The sequence below is a fragment of the Martes martes genome (genome assembly GCF_963455335.1).
Source record: "Martes martes genome assembly, chromosome: 6".
NCBI lineage: Eukaryota > Metazoa > Chordata > Mammalia > Carnivora > Mustelidae > Martes > Martes martes.
Genome location: NC_137893.1, coordinates 33978602 through 33996857, shown reverse-complemented (window position 1 = coordinate 33996857; position 18256 = coordinate 33978602). Strand labels below are relative to the sequence as shown.

Here is an 18256-nt window from a genome sequence, read left to right as displayed (position 1 = left end):
ACAAGTGCCCTCCTTAATCCACATTACCTGTTTCACCCATCTCTCACCCACCTTCCCTCTGGTGACCAGTAGGTTTGTTCTCAATAGTTAAGAGTCTGTTTCTTGGTTTGTCTCTTTCTTTCCCCCTCCCCCTGATCATTTGCTTATTTCTTATGTTCCCCGTATGAGTGAAATCATATGGTATTTGTCTTTCTCTGACTGACTTATTTCACTTAGCATTGTAGTCTCTAGCTCCATTCATGTCTTTACATGTTTATGGCTGTTTTAAAGATTAAAATAGACAGGGTGGTTATAGCTAGCTAAATGTCATTTAGCTAGTGGTAGAAAAAGAACTTTTTATACAAAGCTCATATAAATGAGAATAAAAATTAATTGTGATTTTTTTAAAAAATTTCTCTTACCAAGGTCTTAAAATGGTCCAGAAAACCAACTTAGGCCCATGAGTAATTTGTTAGTTTGATTTGTATAATTCCAATAATAATCTTGGTTTTGATGTCTAAGAGATACTATCAACTACACTCAGTTGCCAACCAGCAGTTAAACAGAATTTTCAAAGATGCCTAAACATAAAAGAAAGTCTTTTTTTAATGTGTTTTAAATATGATGAAACCTAATACTGTAGAGGATCAAGAGGGAGGTAGTTAAAATGTCTATAAATAAAGAGTAGGGATTTAATCCTCAATTGCAGAAATGAAGAAGAATATCTGAAAAGTGACCTTTAAGGTGCATTGATACAATGTTACGTTTTCTACACTCACACTTTGTCAGGCATTCATCTTCCAGAAAGGTTATATATAATTCAGGGAGCTTTCAAACAATGTACTCTGTAGTGTTCTATATAACACAAGCACTTTATATAATAATATAATATGCTAAGTTTTGTTTTCCTATAGACCATAATGTAATCCTGCTGTTACTTAGCTTCTCTCCTCTTAGGTCTCTGCCAGTTAGCTTTTTAATTTAACTTCGGGAAATGGTGTGATTTTGTGCCTGTGTGTATGTGAGAGAGAAAGCAAGTGAGTAAGAGCCTGTCACTTGTTGGCCTTTAACAGCGTTTGATGCTACTCCTGGCTTTCGTCTCTTTCACCACGATGCCCCGATACTCTGAGAGAGTGCCTCCTTTATAACACCGGTGGCACAAAGCTCCCGAAGATAGCGTTATTATTCCCATGACGCAGATAAGGAAACTGAAGTACAATATGTTTTTGTTTTTATCTTTAAAGAGTTTATGCATTTACTTAACCGACAGAGAGAGAGCACAAGCCAGGAGAGCGGCAGGCAGAGGGAGAGGGAGAAGCAGACTCCCCATGGAGCAGGGAGCCCAGACTCAGGGATTAATCCCAGGAACCTGGGATATTGACAGCAAAAGGCAGATGCTTAAACGACTGAACCACCCAGACACCCCTGAAGTTCAATATGTTTAAATGACCCACCCAAGGACTGTCAGATCTTAGGTGAAAGAGTTGCTTTTCACACACAGGAACATGTTTCCTGGAGCACCGAATTATGCTTTTTCCCTTTCACTATGTGCCCTGGTAGGTTCATACACAGTTCCTGTAAGCTCACAGCCTGCCTGTGAGATGAAAATTAAGTGGCTTTTATAGTGAGTGTTCAGACGGAGAAACCAAAACAAAGCTGGAACAGTTGGTACCTCCAGCTCTTTTCTAGGCACAGTGTTGAGTGCTGGAGTTACAGTATTTAACCAGATGTATGCTGAGCCCTGTGGCATTTGTAATACAGATATTGTACCAGAAGTAGTTTTTGCCTTGTCCTCTGCCCCTTTTGTTAAATTTTGTCACATAACAAACCACTTCAAAACCTAGACGCTGAATAGTTCCTCCGTCAGTCAGCTCTACTGATCAATGCTGGATTCATTCTCACATCAGCAGTTAACTGGACTGTTGGCTGGAGGTTGGATGACCTGAATTGGCCTTGTTCACGTGTCTGGTGATTGTGAGGCTCTTGGCTGAGGTGGTAGGGGACACTGGGCACATATTTCTCACAAATAGGCTAGGCTGTGCTTTTTCACTTGACAACTAAATTCTAAAATCAGCCAGCAAGAGGGTAGGCCTCAATGTATAGGTACTTTTCTTTTTCTCTCTCATTTTTTTAAAAAGATTTTATTTATTTATTTGACAGAGAGAGACCAACGAGAGAGGGAACACAAACAGAGGGAGTGAGAGAGGGAGAAGCAGGCTTCCCGCTGAGCAGGGAGCCCGATGAAGGTCTTGATCCCAGGGTCCTGGGATCATGCCCTGAGCTGAAAGCAGTTGCTTAACGACCGAGCCACCCAGGCATCCCTCAATGTATAGGTACTTTTCTGTCTTCTGTTTGTGTCATGTGTTCTGATGTCCCATTGGCCAGGGAAGTTACATGGCCAAGCCTAGAGTCAGTGTAAGAGGTATACCAAAGGGCAGAGAAGCAGAGAGGGAATGAATTTGTTGCCATTTTTGCAACCTCCTGCTTTCAAGGACTATCAAGACTGAGATTTTATCCTACTTGCAAGCCAGCAAGTTAGCCTAACACAGTTTCTTAGATGCTGGTAGAAGACATGAGACTCCAAAGTCAGAGACACAGGAGAGGTTATGACCTACAGCAACAGGAGTCTTTGACTCTCAGCTTATTTGCACCTATTCCCTGAGCCTCTGTTCCCACAGGTGACATGAAGAGGGCCAGTTTCCATTACTGCACACAAAATGGACTGCCTTACCAGAGAGGATCCCTGAGTTCAAGAAACCCAAATCTTGTATAATGGTTAGGAAACATGTCTGTTTTTGTTGTTGTTGTTGTTCTGGAAGGACACATTTTTATACTAGACAGTGAGCATGCCTACCTTTGCTCTGTAAAGAGACATCGTATCTTCTAGGATTGTGAGCAAAACTGCCCTTTACTCCTAGAGGAGACATCACTCTGTGTTCCAGAGCTGTTTGCTATAGAAATATCCTTTAAAAGAGAGTTTAGAACAAAGGACAGTCAGTGCCTCATTCACAATATGTGCAAAAATACAAGAGACCCATGGAGAATTGTCTTCCAACAACCACATGCCCTAAACTAGAATTAATGTTTGTTTCCCTTGTGTCTTATGCTCTACCACACTGAAACACCTGGAAACAGTATCCTGCTTTAGTAACTTCTGTATCTCTCACAGTGCTTATAATGTTGCTTCAGGCTTAGTGCTTAATAAATATTTATTAAGTGGATGAGACAATGTTTTCTAATTGTCATAGAATTCCATGTATATTTCAATTCTTAATATCCTGGATATAAAAAATATGCAAATTATTGATGGATTTTTCTTTCTAGTGTAATCTGTTCAAATTACTTAAGTACCTTCCTATAAACTAGACTTTGGTACTTTGTACTTTGACATCTGGTGGATTATTCTGAGTCAAAATTGCTTTGATTCAGGAAAGGAAGTACTGCAAGAGTGAGACGGCCCAAGTTTTGACGTAAATGCTTCTTTACATCTATCTGAGAGTTGTTACCAGACTTCCTTGCTTAAAATACAAATAATGAGCCATTGAGCACAAAGTAATGTAGTTTCCTGTGATTATCAACCTTTTAAAAGAAAAAGTGAAAACACTTTTCAGCCAAGTAATAATGATTTTTAAAAAATAGAAATTAGGCTTAGTATCCTCAGTGGAGGCATAATGTGGCAATAGTCAAATGCTATTAACCAATTCAGACCAGGGACTTCCTTTGTGAGTGGAAGCAGGGGCAGAAGGAAGAAAGGGAAGAGCTTCCGAGTCGGGTCTGTGTTTGAATATAGCAGTAGGGACAGTCTCTCTGTTGACCATTGTTTCCCAGTGTCCAGCAAATAGATCCTATTCTACTTAATATCTCTTGGTTATTAAACCTCTTTACTCCCTCTTCTCTAAGCATAGGTGAGTCATCTTACCTCTGTGAATCTGTATTTTTTCATCTGTCAGTTGGTGATCATAAAGCACAACTCTTGGAATGGCTTGATGTAGAGACTTAAATGAGATAAAGTACATAATGCACTGAGTACTGTCTCTGACACACAGTAGATTTTCAATGAACACAGCTGTTTCACTCCTTGCACTAACCCGAGAGTCCTGGTCATGCTCTGCCTAGCTACTTGGGGGAAGAGGTAACAGTTTATTTTTTTGGGTTCACCCGGTTGCAGACTTGCTCACCTTTTGATGGGTCCGAATCACTTTTTGGCCCTATCCTTCCCCATCTTTTCATTTTCTGAATCTAACACCTCCTTCCTTCTTACTTACAACATTCCGGTGGCCATCTAACTTTTCTCCTCTACCATTGTTCCTTTGCAAACCGTTGTGCAAATGACTGTGTGGTTAGCTTTCACTTCCCTGCTCAGACTTCCAGAGCTCCTCACTTGCACATTTGCCAGACTCCCGGCGTGGTGTGCCTTCGTGCTACGTCCTTATCATCCGTCTTCATCTTCGTTCCCCCATCTGTTCGTTTGAGGTCGCAGCCATGCTGTTCTCCAGACATATGCCATTGCGCCTGAGGGTCTCTCCACTTCTCAGCTTTGCTAAAAGCCATTCTTTCTACGCTGCCCCGCTATTCACCTTAGTTTACTCTGTCCATCTTCCAAGGTTTATCAGAACTAACAAGTGTGAAGTTTTTCATGCAGCCTTATCCTGCCCACCCTCTGCCACCTCCCTAAATTCAAATTCAGAGTCCCCCTTTTCAGAAACCTTAAAACTGTAGCTTGTCTTTCTCAAGGAATTAAAGATCAACAGAATGAAACGACAGCCTATGGAATAGGAGTAAATATTTACATAGCTATCTGTTAAGGCATTAATAGCTGAAATATATAAGGAACTCATGTGACTCAATAACAAAACAAACAAAACAAAAAACAACCAAACAAACCCAAAACAAATACTGTGATTAAGAAGTGGGCAAAGGATCTGAATAGACATTTTTCCAAAGAAGATATGCAAATGGCGCACAGGTACATGAGCATGAACAGCTATAAGCTCAACATCACTAATCATCAGGGAAATGCAAGTCAAACCACAATGACATATCACCTCATACCTGTTACGATGGCTATTACCAAGACAAGAAATAACAGGTGTTGGTGAATATGTGGAGAAAAGGGAACCCTCCCACACTGCTAGCAGGAATGTAAATTGGTGCGGCTACTATAGAAATTGATATGGAGCTTCCTCAAAACACTAAAAAATAGAATTACCATATGATCCAATAACCCCACATCTAGTTATATATTGAAAGGAAATAAAATCAGGATCTTGAAGGGATATCTCTCATGTTCTTTGCAGCATTATTCATAATAGGCAAGATATGGAAACAGCATAAGCGTCTGTCCACAGATGAATAAAGAAAATGTAATATGTGTGTGTGTGTGTGTGTGTGTGTGTGTGTGTACCTATGAGAAGGAAGGAAATCCTGTTATTTGTAACAACATGGATGAACCATGAGAGCATTATACTAGGTGAAATAAGGGAGAGAAAGACAAATATTGTATGACCTCAGTTGACAGAACCAGAGGGTAGAATGGCAGTTGCCAGGGGCAGGGGAGTGGGTAAAATGGGGATATGTTGGCAAAGGGTGTACATTTCCAGTTATGAGATGTATATGCTCTGGGGACCTAATTACAGCATGGTGGCCATAGTTAACAATATTGTATCATGGACTTGGAAGTTGCTAAAAGAGTAGATCTTTCAAATCCTAACCACACACATGCGTGTGCGTGCACGCTCATAGATACATATGGGAAAAGGTAACTGAGAGGTGATGAATATGCTAACTAACCTAACTGTGGTAATCATTTCGCAATATATGTGTGTACTAAATCATCACATTGTTTACCTTAAACTTACACAGTATTGTTGTCGATTATATCTCAAAGCCGGAAAATTCCTTTAAAAGGAGCTAAGATTATGTGTCATGTGTTGGTTCACTAAGAACCTCTCGGAGAGGGCCTGTGGTTGGGTGAGGACTTGTCAAGTCCACCACGGTGTTATTGAATGAAGTTGAATGAGGAACTACTGCACCAGAGGCCCAAGGAGAAATTAGGGCCTTGTGATCTGGACTGTGAGAGGTTGGGGGAGGAAGCCCCTTACTCTCCTACTTCTGGCAGCCCTTCTGACTGAGGACGCAGACGCTGTGGGGCCCCAGTGTGGGCAGCCCTGGGCTGTGGGCCACCCTGCCGCTTCTGGAGGCTGTTGTTCTAACATTTGCTATCTCTAGCTTCAAGCTCCATGAACGCCTACACTTTCTGGCCAAGGAAGCAGATGTCTTGACTGTCTAACATAGCTTCGCATATGTGATGGTAAAGTGATTCAAATATGACATTTTGGAAAGTTAAATATTTGAACATCATTTTCCATTAGAGCCTGAGCATGCTCTGCCTATGTAATTTTTTAGTTTTGAGACCAGAGGATAAAGCCATGGTTTAAAAAAAAAAAATCTGTATTCCATTTATTTTTATAATCATACTCTCCAGTCCCTATTTGATTAAAATGGCATAGAAGGCTATTAAATGAGTATATGATATGTAATTAGATGTAAATGTTTTTGAAATTCAGTAAGCATTTGTTACCTTCCTACTATTTTCTTTTTTTTTTTTTTTAAAGATTTTATTTATTTATTTGACAGACAGAGATCACAAGTAGGCAGAGAGGCAGGCAGAGAGAGAGAGGGAAGCAGGCTCCCTGCTGAGCAGAGATCCCGATGTGGGGCTCGATCCCAGGACCCTGAGATCATGACCTGAGCAGAGGCTTAACCCACTGAGCCACCCAGGTGCCCCACCTTCCTACTATTTTCTAGGCAGAATGAATTCATCGTCTGGTAGGAGATACAAACAAATGAGCAAATAACCAGTGTATGTACTTGGTATTAGAGGTTTGGGATGGTTTTTTGGGGCTTGAGCCTTGTTTTTATCCTTTTCCTCTCTCTGGTATTCTCAGTCGATGAGAACAATAATCATAACTAATACTAATTGAGTATTCACTGTGGTACAGGCAGTTATTCTGTGTATCAGCTCACTTTAGCTTCTAAAGAAACCTGTAAGATGGGTATTATTACCATTATCATCTCCATTTGAAAAACAGAGAAAAGGAGGCTCAAATTGAAATAATGGACGCAAAGGGCTCGAAGAGTGGTTAAGTACGAGGGGTGAAGGAGCAGACGGCAGAGAGAGGAGATCTGTATGTGAGGAGTGGTTTGCAGGAGGTAAGAATGGATGGGAGGCAGGAGGCAGAACCCGCAGACTGATGCGATGGGGGGTGAGGGAGAGGAAGGAACTCAGGAGCGAGGGAGGTTCTTGGAGGGAGGGAGGCCGTGGCTGGAGGATCAGAGATCTCCCCGGGAGCAAGGGGCCCACAGCCGCCACAGCGCCAAGGCATGGAGGGTGTTGGGAAAAGAGCAGCCCCAAGGCATTTTGAAGGAAGCTGTGTAAGCGTGCAACACTGAGTGTGAGCACTTGAAGTTCCCCCTGGAGGGCAGAGCCGGGACCGTTTTTTTGCTTTTCTGATCATTGCATCCCAGCCCCTGCTGCCATGCCTGGCGCCCCACAGACCCTCCTCAACAGTCATTCTCCCCTGTAGCGGTCTGATTGGCGCGGAGTCTTGCCGGGTCTTGTGGGCAGAGCGTCACCCATCCCTTCCTCAGAATCTTTCCCCTAAGAACCCCCAGGACATGGGTCATCTGTTTTTGTCTTCTTTCCTAAGGAAGTCCTCTAAGGACTTAAAGGTCATCGCACTGCTGACCTTAAAACATATAAATGAGATCACTGTGGGGCTCCACCGGTTTCCTGTTCGGTGGTTTTATGGGAGCTTCATTAACATTTCTGTTTCTCAGAAATCCTATATAAGACATATTGTGTTTATCAAACATTCAGGATAAACAGCAACATAACATTGACAGTCGTTGCTGCCAGCCACCAAGCCTGCAGCCTCCTGCCTTTATCCCCAGCCTGCTCCTCAACTGCCATCGCTTCTGTAAGCCCCCAGTAGGCTTCCAGGACGTGATCTTTGGGCTTAAGAAAATAAAATTAAGAATAAAAATAAATGTCCTTTGTAAACCCTCAGGGGCTGTGTGACCTCTTAATAGTTAAAGGACCTCAGGAGGTGGGCACCATGCTGTAATTTCCATTCACTCACTTTGTTTCCAAGGATATTGTCACAGTCCGATTAGTACAGCCCTGGAAAATAAAATTTTAGCTGGGGTTCCTAATAACCACCCATCCTTTGCAGGAAAGAAATGAATAAAAATACTAGAAGAATAACCTCCAAATCCTTCCATATATATAGTAATTATTTTTAATTTATCTTCATGATAGTTACTGTAAGCACGTAAATCGCTACTGCTGTCCTAAAGAGGAAAGTGTTACTCCACAGTTATTCAATTGGTGCATGAATGTCACTAAAATTAAATCCCATGATGTTCGATATTTCCCATAGTCCATTTTACACTGGCCTAGGCTGTGATTAATTTCTTTGAGGTTGAACAAGCATTACTGAGTCTGTGGTTATTGGGTGTTTATGCTGAAGCAGCAGCATTTCTAATTCTTGCATATTTGCACACTGCTGTGTTCTTTCTTTTCCCTAACATTTCATGTGTGAATCACAGAAGCCCCAGAACATCATTATTATAGTGATGCATTTGAGTCATGCATCCTATGGTAAACTGACCATTGTTTTCCATCAAATGAATACTTGTTTTAATATTTAATTTTATAAAATCTATTTATAAAAATTATTAAAAAATAGAACAGTGTCTGTTAGGAATTAAAAAGCATGGCTAAAGAATGAGGTTTTGGTGTGCCTGAGTGGCTCAGTGGATTAAAGCCTCTGCCTTCGGCTTGGGTCATGATCCCAGGGTCCTGGAATCAAGCCCCATGTTGGAGTCTCTGCTCCTCGGAGAGCCTGCTTCCTCCTCTCTCTTTCCCTGCCTGCCTCTCTGACTACCTGTGATCTCTGTCTGTCAAATAAATAAATAAAATCTTAAAAAAAAAAAAAAAGAATGAGGTTTTATCAGCTTTGAAAATACTGTGAAAATACCTTATAAGGGAGGGTGGGAAACTGAAGGAAGTTGAAGGAGACTAATGTGCAGATTAAGAATATGGGAAAGTGATTCAGATGTATGATAATTTTTAAATGTGTATTTCCTTTTTTGAATTTTTTAAAAAAGATTTTATTTATTTATTTATTTGACACAGAGAGAGAGAGCACAAGCAGGCAGAACAGGAGAGGGAGAGGGAGAAACAGGTTCCCCACTGGGCAGGGAGCCCAATGCAAGACTCAGTCCCAGGACCCTGGGATCATGACTTGAGCTGAAGGCAGATGCTTAACCAACTGAGCCACCAGGCACCCCCCTTTTTGAGTTTTGATAGCAAAACCATTAAGAAGATAATTTTTAGGTTTAGCTATCTATTTTCACTCTTCGACTGAATTTTGAAGTGATGAATTTTTGACAATATTAGGATCATTTTATTTCTGCTATATTCCTTTTCTAATAATAAATTAATTTTGCTCTATGCAACTGTAAAGTTATTTGCTTCTAATATTTTTTATTTTAAATATTTTAACCATTTCTATTTTAATTTCTTTGATTTCACTTAGTGTTTAATATTTAATTTTATTTAATATTTTCAATATAGTAACTATTGCTACTTAACAAATCAATGTGCTTCTTTAATACAGTAAGAACAAATTAACTCTATGCTTGATAATAGTGGCAAATGCTGCACATAATTCACTACTTTCTCAATTCCAGAGGCATTTACTGAGCATCTACTATATGCAAAAATGTTTGTGCTGGATATTGCAAGGGATACAACAAACATCGCCACTGCAGCTTTTCTGCTTAGGGGTGAAGGTTAAGACCTTGGTGATATGGGAGATTGCATATCAGGAGGGAAAAGAGCAGAAAAAATATAGAAAAATACAGAAATATATATATATATATATATATATATCTGTAGTCAGAACCTAAAGGATGCCTTTACTCAAGTGGAAGAAAGAGAATGAACATATGGCCAAGAGAACAAAAAAGGAAGAGTCAAAGATATATAAAGATAATCAGCATGTACATTTTAACCAAAGCCAGAAGAGGAAAGAATTTCAAGGATTGATATATTCTGTAGAAGACCAAGGAGGATGCAGAGGAATGTACTGTTCTTTAAGAAGCTGGTTTCAGTAGATTGTGGGAAAGGAAACCAAAATCTAATGGGTAATACATAAAAATATTGATTAGTGCTACTTGTGGTCCGTGGACCGGTGCCAGTCTGAGAAATGTTTGTTAACTGTCCATGCTGATGAGCCATGGAATGTAAATCAGCTACATCATGAGACATTGTGTTAGTTCAGCTGGCATTTTTCACAGGAAATGTTTCTCAAGGAAGCAAATAATGAGTTCATTTGTGTTCTGGCAGGGATTTCTTACCTTGTGTCGGATATCTAAGAAGCAGTTTGAAGACAGCCTACTTTGAGGAGCACTGATGTGGAAAATAACAATGCAGAAACACACAGTTCCATTTTAATTTTAATTTTTGTTTTTTATTTCTCTTTATGGCGATATCATTTCATATAACATTGTACAAGTTTAAAGTATACAGTGTGATAAATTGATACATGTATGTGTTGTAAAATGGTTATCACAATAAGGTTAGTTAACACATTCATTACTTAACATAGTTACCTTTGTGTCGGGGGGTGGGAAGTGGGGTGGGGGGACTACTCTCTTAGCAACTTCCATGCCTACAACATACTATTGTTAATTTGTTGTTGATTTAATTGCTGTGCTATATGTTAGATTCCCAGAACTTACTCAACTTTTACCTGGAAGTTTAGATCCCTCAACCAACATCATTCCATTTCTACCATCCTCTATCCCCTGGCAGCCAGTATTCTACTGCCTCTATGATTTTGGTTTTTTAAGATTATGCATATACATAAGTGATATCAGACAGTGTCTGTGTTTCTCTGCCTGATTTATTTCAGTTAGCATGATGCCATCAAGGTTCATCCATGTTGCAAATGGAAGGATTTCCTTCTTTTTCATGGGTGAACAATATTTTGTGTGTATGTATACGTGTGTGTATACATGTATATCCGTTTCTTTTTTACCCATTCATCCATAAAAGGACGCATAGGTTGTTTCCATGTCGTGACTATTGGAGATGATACTGCAGTGAACATGGGAGTGTAGATATCTCTTAAGATCCTGATTTCACTTATTTTGGAGATATATACCCCAAAGTGGGATTTTGGGATCAAATTCTATTTTTAATTTTTTGAGGAATACCCATACTCCTTTCCATAGTTGCTGCACAATTTACATTTCTACCAATGGTGTGAAAGAGTCCCTTTCTCCATATCCTGCCTCCATCCTTTGGTCCATCTTTATCCATCCCCTTTCTCCAAGTAGCCATAATACTTGTAATTTCTTCTCTTTTTGGTAATAGTGATCCTAGCGTGTGAGGTGACATCTCGTTGTGATTTTGGTTTTCATTTCTCTGATGACTAGTGATGGGAGCATCTTTTCATGTGCCTGTTAACCATCTATATATCTTCTTTGGAAAAATGTCTGTTCAATTCATTTGCTCATTTTTTAGAAGGATTGTTTTTCTGCTATTGTGTTGTGAGAGTTATTTATATAGTTTGCATATTAATCCCTTGATTGATGGGATATTAATGGGATATTAATTCCCTTCTTAGATACATGATTTGCAAATATTTTCTTTCATTCTATAGCTTGCCTTTTCACTTTGCTGGTAGTTTGCTTTGCTGTGTGAAGCTTTTTTATTTGATGTACTCCTATTTACTTATCTTTATTGACTTTGTTTTGGTGCCACATCCAAAAACTTATTACTAAAATCAATGTCAAGGAACTTACTGCCTATGTTTTCTTCTAGGATGTTGAGAGTTTTATCATGGAAGGATGCTAAGTTTTGTTAAATGCTTTTTATACATCTACTGAGGTGATCGTATGATTTTTTCATTCCATTAATGTGGTGTATCTGATATTAATTTCCATATATTGAACCATCCTTATGTCTCAGGGATAAATTTCACTTGACCGTGGTGTATGATCCTTTTAATGTGATGTTGAATTTGGTTAGTATTTTGTTGAGGATGTTTGCATTTATATTGATTGGGGATATAGACCTATAGTTTTGTTCTTTGTAGTGTCCATATCTGCCTTTGGTCTCAAGGTAATGCTGAGTTTGGGAGTATTCCATCCTCTTCAGTTTTTTGGGAAGAGTTTAAGAAGGATTAACATTAATTCTTCTTCTTTCAATGTTTGGTTAGAATTCAGCAGGGAAACCACCTGGCACTGGGGTTTTCTTTTTGGGGAGTTTTTAGATTACTGATTTACTCTCTTTGTTTTTTATTGGTCAGTTCAGATTCTATTTCTTCATGATTCTGTAATGGTAAGTTGTGTACTTCTAGGAATTAATCCGTTTCTTTTAGGTTACCAATTTGTTGGTAGGCAGTTGTTCACAGTAGTCTCTTATGAGCCTTCATATTTTGCTGTATCAGTTATGATGTCTTCTCTTTCATTTCTGATTATATAAACTATGGTATTTCCATACAATGGAATCAAGCCATGAAAAGACATGGATAGACCTTGAATGCCTGTTACTAAGGAAAAGAATCCAGCCTAAAAAAGCATATAACTGTCTGATTCCTTCTAAGAATGGCACTTTGGCATTCTGGCTGGCATTCTGGAAAAGGCAAAACTATGGAGAAAGATTAATGGTTGTCAAGAGCTGGAGGGAAGGAGGGACAAAGAGAGAGTGGGCATTTTGGGGAGCAGCAGTCCTACTCTGTTTGATACTATACTACTGCATACATGTCATTATACAGTTGTCAGAATGATAAAATGTAGAACACTGAGAGTAAACCTGAATGTAAACAATGAGCTCTGGTTGATAATGATGTGTCTGTGTTGGTTCATCAGTTTTGTGGTAGGGCCGTACACAGCGAGTAAGGAGGGGTAATATGGAACTCTCTGTACTTTCTACTCAGTTTTTCTCTGAGCCCAAAACTGGCCAAAAAAATAAAATCTGTTAGGGGAGCCTGGGTGGCTCAGTCGGTGAAGCGTCTGCCTTCAGCTCAGGTCATGATCTCAGGGTCCTGGGATCGAGTACCGCATCGGGCTCCCTGCTCAGTGGGGAGCCTGCTTCCCCCTCTCCCTTGGCCTGCCTCTCTGCCTACTTGTGCTTTTTTTCCCTCTGTCAAATAAACAAATAAAATCTTTAAAAAAAAATAAAATCTGTTTGTTAAAATTTTAAAAATGAAAGAAAAAGTTATTTTTGGTACCTCACTGCTTTCCCATAAACCGTTTTATTGTTTTCATGGAAGGTGACCTTTCAGTTCTTCTTCTTCTTCTTTTTTTTTTTTTTTTTTTTTAACATTGAGTGAGCAATTAGGTTGTAAAAATTAAATATACCCCTTTGGTGAATAGACAGCTTTAATACAATAAGTCGTGATTCTAGGAATAACAAGAGTAGATATTTTTAGATGGCAGGCAGCACTCTGGAGATGACATGACTTGCTCTTCCATTAAAAAGCATTGTAATTCATCTGCACAGTGTGTTGAAAACCTGCCTTTGCAGGATATTGTACTGATGCTGTAGCAAGAGGATGCTGTAAGTTCCGGTGTGAGCTCAAGTTGGAAGGCGAAAGACGAATGTTGCAGCTAAAAGACAGAGAGAAAAATTATCTTTCTTACTCAACCCTTTATTCTATATAGGCCTTGAAGTGATCAGATGAGCCCCCCCCCCAAACTGGGGAAGGGCCCCTTGCTTTAGCCAGTCTACTGATTCCAATATTAATCTCATCTAAAACACCCCCACAGACACACCCATTAAGGATGTTTACTGAAATATCTGGGCACCCCATGACCTAGTAGTTTGACACATAATATTAACAGTCACAGATATTGTCTCTGTCCTTAAAAAACTCATAATTTACAGAAAAGATAAAACATACACACATATTTATAATAACATACATACATATATTATAATTCAGGGCCGAATAACACAGGAACATATAATCTGAACCTCCCCCTTTTTGGGAGTCTGGTTTTATATTGGCGCTGGGCTTCCTTTGATACTGTGTCTCATGCATTCCTCTTCTCCTGTAACTTCCTGCCTTCTGACTCTCCAGCCTCTTCTCTAATACCTTAGCCTTACACAAATATCACTACTTGTTTGCATTTTCATTTATTTATTTCTTTTTGAAATTATTCCTTCATTCTGCAGTTGTGTGTTGAGTGTCTGCTAAGTACTAGGCACTGTTGTAGGTAGCAAGGATGCAGTAACATGAAACACAAAATCTTTGTGTGACACTTGCATTATAGTTGGATAAGACCGACTCTAAGCGAATAGATAAGTAAGTATGGAATGTATCCAGTGGGGTTAAAGGCTGTGGAGGACAGAACACGGTGAAGTAGGGAGTGCTCTTCATGGTGGTGGTAGGAGTTGCCTCCTTTTAATAGAGTGGTCTGGAAAGGACCACTGAAAAGTGAAGGAGCGAGCCTTGTACTGCTTGGCAAAGAGCATTTGAGGCAAAGGGAACAGCAAAGACAAAGCCCTAAGGTACAAGGTACTAGCGGGGTTTGTGAGCATTAGGAGGCCAGGGGCTGGTGAGCTGGGAAGGCCAGATCTCATGTGACACCTGGCAGGCTGCTGTTAGGGTTTCGGTTTTTATTTTCAGTGAGATGGGAAATGCTTGGATGGTTTAGACCAGAGATAAGACATAACCTGACCTGTGTGTTGAAATGACAATTCTCCGTTTTATGTAAAGAGATGAGGGTAGAAGCTCTAATAGAAGGTTATTCAAAGAAGACAGGGACAGATTGATGGCCTGTGCTGGGGTGGTGGGGCTGGAGGTGGTGAGACCTACTGGTTGCACTCTGACGGCAGAGCCCAGGGAATTTGATGGTGAACTGGCCACAGAGTGTGAGAGACGCGTGAGGCTGATTCCAGGCAGGTGCCTAAGGCACCGGAGAGATGAAGTTGTCATTTACTGGGATTGGGAAGACCGTGGGAAGACTAATTTTGCAGCCACTTACTTATGTTAACGACACATTATAGGCTTTCCCCGTGTTATCTGGTAGTCTGTGCACATACAGCCTCCCCACATGAGGTGGAGCCTTTCCTGAGGGGAAAAGTTTTCGTCTTTGTAGGATTTGGTTGGCTTTGTTCTTCTTTGTCTAGCTCAGTGCCACACAGGGTTGGTGCTCCGCGAGCATTTGTGGAATGAACACACTGACTTTATTGCAGATAGATAATTACAGGTTAACTGCCTTCTGTGGTCTGGGTAATAAGTGTATGCAGAGTTGTGTTTCTGATAGTCTTGATAGTTTTTTATATGGTTTTGCTAATTAGGCTTCACACTAGTGATACTCTTAACTAGGACTGGGGTATTATCTTCATAATGGAGTCATACACCGGTCTTCAGTCTCTGTGGGACTGGAACATTCTGCAGATGGCGTTTTTAAAAAATGGCTGGTCTTTCCAAAGCCCGTGTTTTATCATGTTCTCCACCATGGCTCCTGGGTTACCGTCCCTTCACTCCATTGGCATATGGGAGGTACATCCTTCCATGAGCTCTGCCTGGGTCTCCCTTGTGAGAGCGCACCAACGGCTGAAGGAACTGCTTGAACTCCCAAGGCTCGTGTGCACTTCTTCCCTCCGTGTGCTTCTGTGGTATCCCCGGTTGCCTCTGGTAAGTTCACTTTTTAAAGTTTCACATAGAACAGTTTAAAAAATGTAAGTCATACAACTTAAGAGCAAGAAAAAGAAAGTATTTTGCACGCTAATAGAAAAAAAACACATTTTAATGTTAGAATTAATTATAGAGGCAGTACAGTTTTAGACTGAGACCAATCTGGTTTCTAACAGCTTTGCTCATGTATTTTCTGGCTGTGTATGTCCTCAGGCAAGTGGCTCAGTATCTCGGGGTTTTATTTTCGCCTGCAATTGTAAGAGTAGGAGAATTGTCACTTTGTGGGGGCTGGAGTGGAAATTAAATAAGGTCATAAATATGAGGTGCAAACCAAGGGTCTGAGCTACACTGCGTGGTGAATTGACGGTTTGCCAGTATTGGTGGTGGTTTTTATTTTTTAAGCAGAAGAGAGCAGGGTTTGGTTTTTAAACCAAAATTCTGTTTAAAAACAACATTGTTTTAAGGCTTCTCAGCAAAGACAATTTTTGCCAGGTTTGTCTATATTTTAGGTTTCAATGTTTCTTTTATTTTGCAATTATTTTTCCCAAGGCTATACTTTTGAGATATACATCTCTAATCCTTTGAACATGCTCCAAGCTCTCCAGGCATAAAATTCTCTTCACTGTTCTTCTTGAGAATTTCCTGGCCATGCCATTGCTTCTGCTATAATGTACAATCCAGGATTATTGTGAATGTAATGTCCAGTGTTTGGAAAGTTGTTTATGGGGTGAAGAAGAATACAAGGAAACTGTTCCTGTGGTTTGTGCTTTATGAGAAGGGAGTTCGTGTGTGTGTCTTGTTGGTGTTGGATATGCTAGCTTACTGTTTTGAACAGACTTTGTTTTCCACTTTGAATTTCCAATTTGTTGGAAGGGGAATGAGATCTTGCTGAACAGTGGAAAGGAAGGTGGCCTGTATGTCATGCAGACAGCTAGCCAGAGCATCATAACGATTTCGTATCTAAGAGTGGTTTTTAAAGTGTGTAAGGGTCATCTTGACATTCATCCCAGTGTGGTAGAAACATCTGTAGAGATGAGAGTTTTGAGGTAATTGGCATTCCTCATGAAAGAGATTGGCTACCAGTTCTGGTGATGCCAGGGTGTCATCAGTCAGAAGAGGGCCTCACACATGACTGCTGTGTCCCCAGCCCGTGGCCTACGAGGACTTCTATCAGCTCTAGCCACAGGAAGGCAAAAGAAGTTAACTGAGATGGTCAAACACACCACTGGTTTTTTCCCTAGACTATGGGGAGAGGATAGCATTGGGCCCTGGGTTTTTTGTTTTGTTTTTAAAGAAAAAATTGAACACATAGGAAAATACTTATAGGGCACCTTAGGTCATACTTCTGGCTCATCGGAGATTACCAATAAATGAAAGGTGGTAGAAGCAATGGCAGCAGCTGCAGGTGGCGGATACTGACAGTGTCCACAGAAGCCACTGGGGAGGGCTCCCGCACACACGGCTGGTGGAGCGGGCCTGATGGTGTGTCTAGACTTGCCTGAGTATCATTCTGTCCCTCTCTCCTACCCCTCCCCCTTACTGAATACTCAGCCCTGGGCCTTGCTTATAATTGGTGCAGCAAATATGGTTTGAAACATTTATGAACCTCATTCAAATCATCATCACCTCATATTGTAGGCAAAAGTCAACTTCAAGAAGCTTGATGATAAATCACCCAGAAAATAAAACGGTGAATTATATCCTAATGGTTGGAACACGACAAGCTTTCTAGTAGTGATGACAATTACTAATTACTTATCACAAAGTATACATGTAGTAGGAGCAAATTTCAAAGCTATAATAAAAAGAAATTTTTACATAATGAATGAAAAAATAGCCCTTTTAGGAGGCAAAGAAAACTCTTACATTACAAAAATGGTGAATTTCTTTGCTATAAACTTTAAAACCTCTATAAACTGTTCTAAAACTCCAACTTACAGAATATGTTATATATGTACACATGTGTATATTATAGTCTTTTTTTTTTTAAGACAAAGTTCACATGAGCAGGAGGGGGAAGGGTAGAGGGAGAGGGAGAGAGAGAATCTTTTTTTTTTTTTTCTTAAGATTTTATTTATTTATTTGACAGAGAGATAGAGAGTAAAGTAGGCAGAGTGGCAGGCAGAGGGAGAGGGAGAAGCAGGTTGTCTGCTGAACAGGGAGCCTGATGCAGGGCTAGATCCCAGGACCCTAGGGATCATGACCTGAACCAAAGGCAACCGCTTAACTGACTGAGTCACCTAGGAGCCCCGAGAGAGAGAATCTTAAGCAAGCTTCATGACCAGCTCAGAGCCCGACATGGGGCTTGACCTCATGACCCTGAGATCATGACCTGAGTGGAAATCAAGAGTCAGTCACTTAATCAACAGAGCCACCCAGGCACCCCTAGAGTAGTCTTTTATCTTGAGTTATAATTAGGCATCAGGATTATTACAAACTAATAGTTAACATATAAATGTTAAAATCATTTGAAACTTCTTAGTGGAAAGAATATTAATAGTATAAGGATAGGCCAGAAAATAAATATATTCCTTACTAAGGAAATGATAGTTGTT

At 40.2% G+C, this 18256-nt stretch overlaps 1 protein-coding gene across 7 annotated transcripts in view; it reads left to right on the top strand.

Annotated features, from left to right (window-relative positions):
- Positions 1 to 18256, top strand: part of KLHL32 (kelch like family member 32) — a gene marked incomplete at both ends in the record, with an annotated part of 191901 nt that overhangs the window by 9048 nt on the left and 164597 nt on the right. The window lies entirely within an intron of this gene.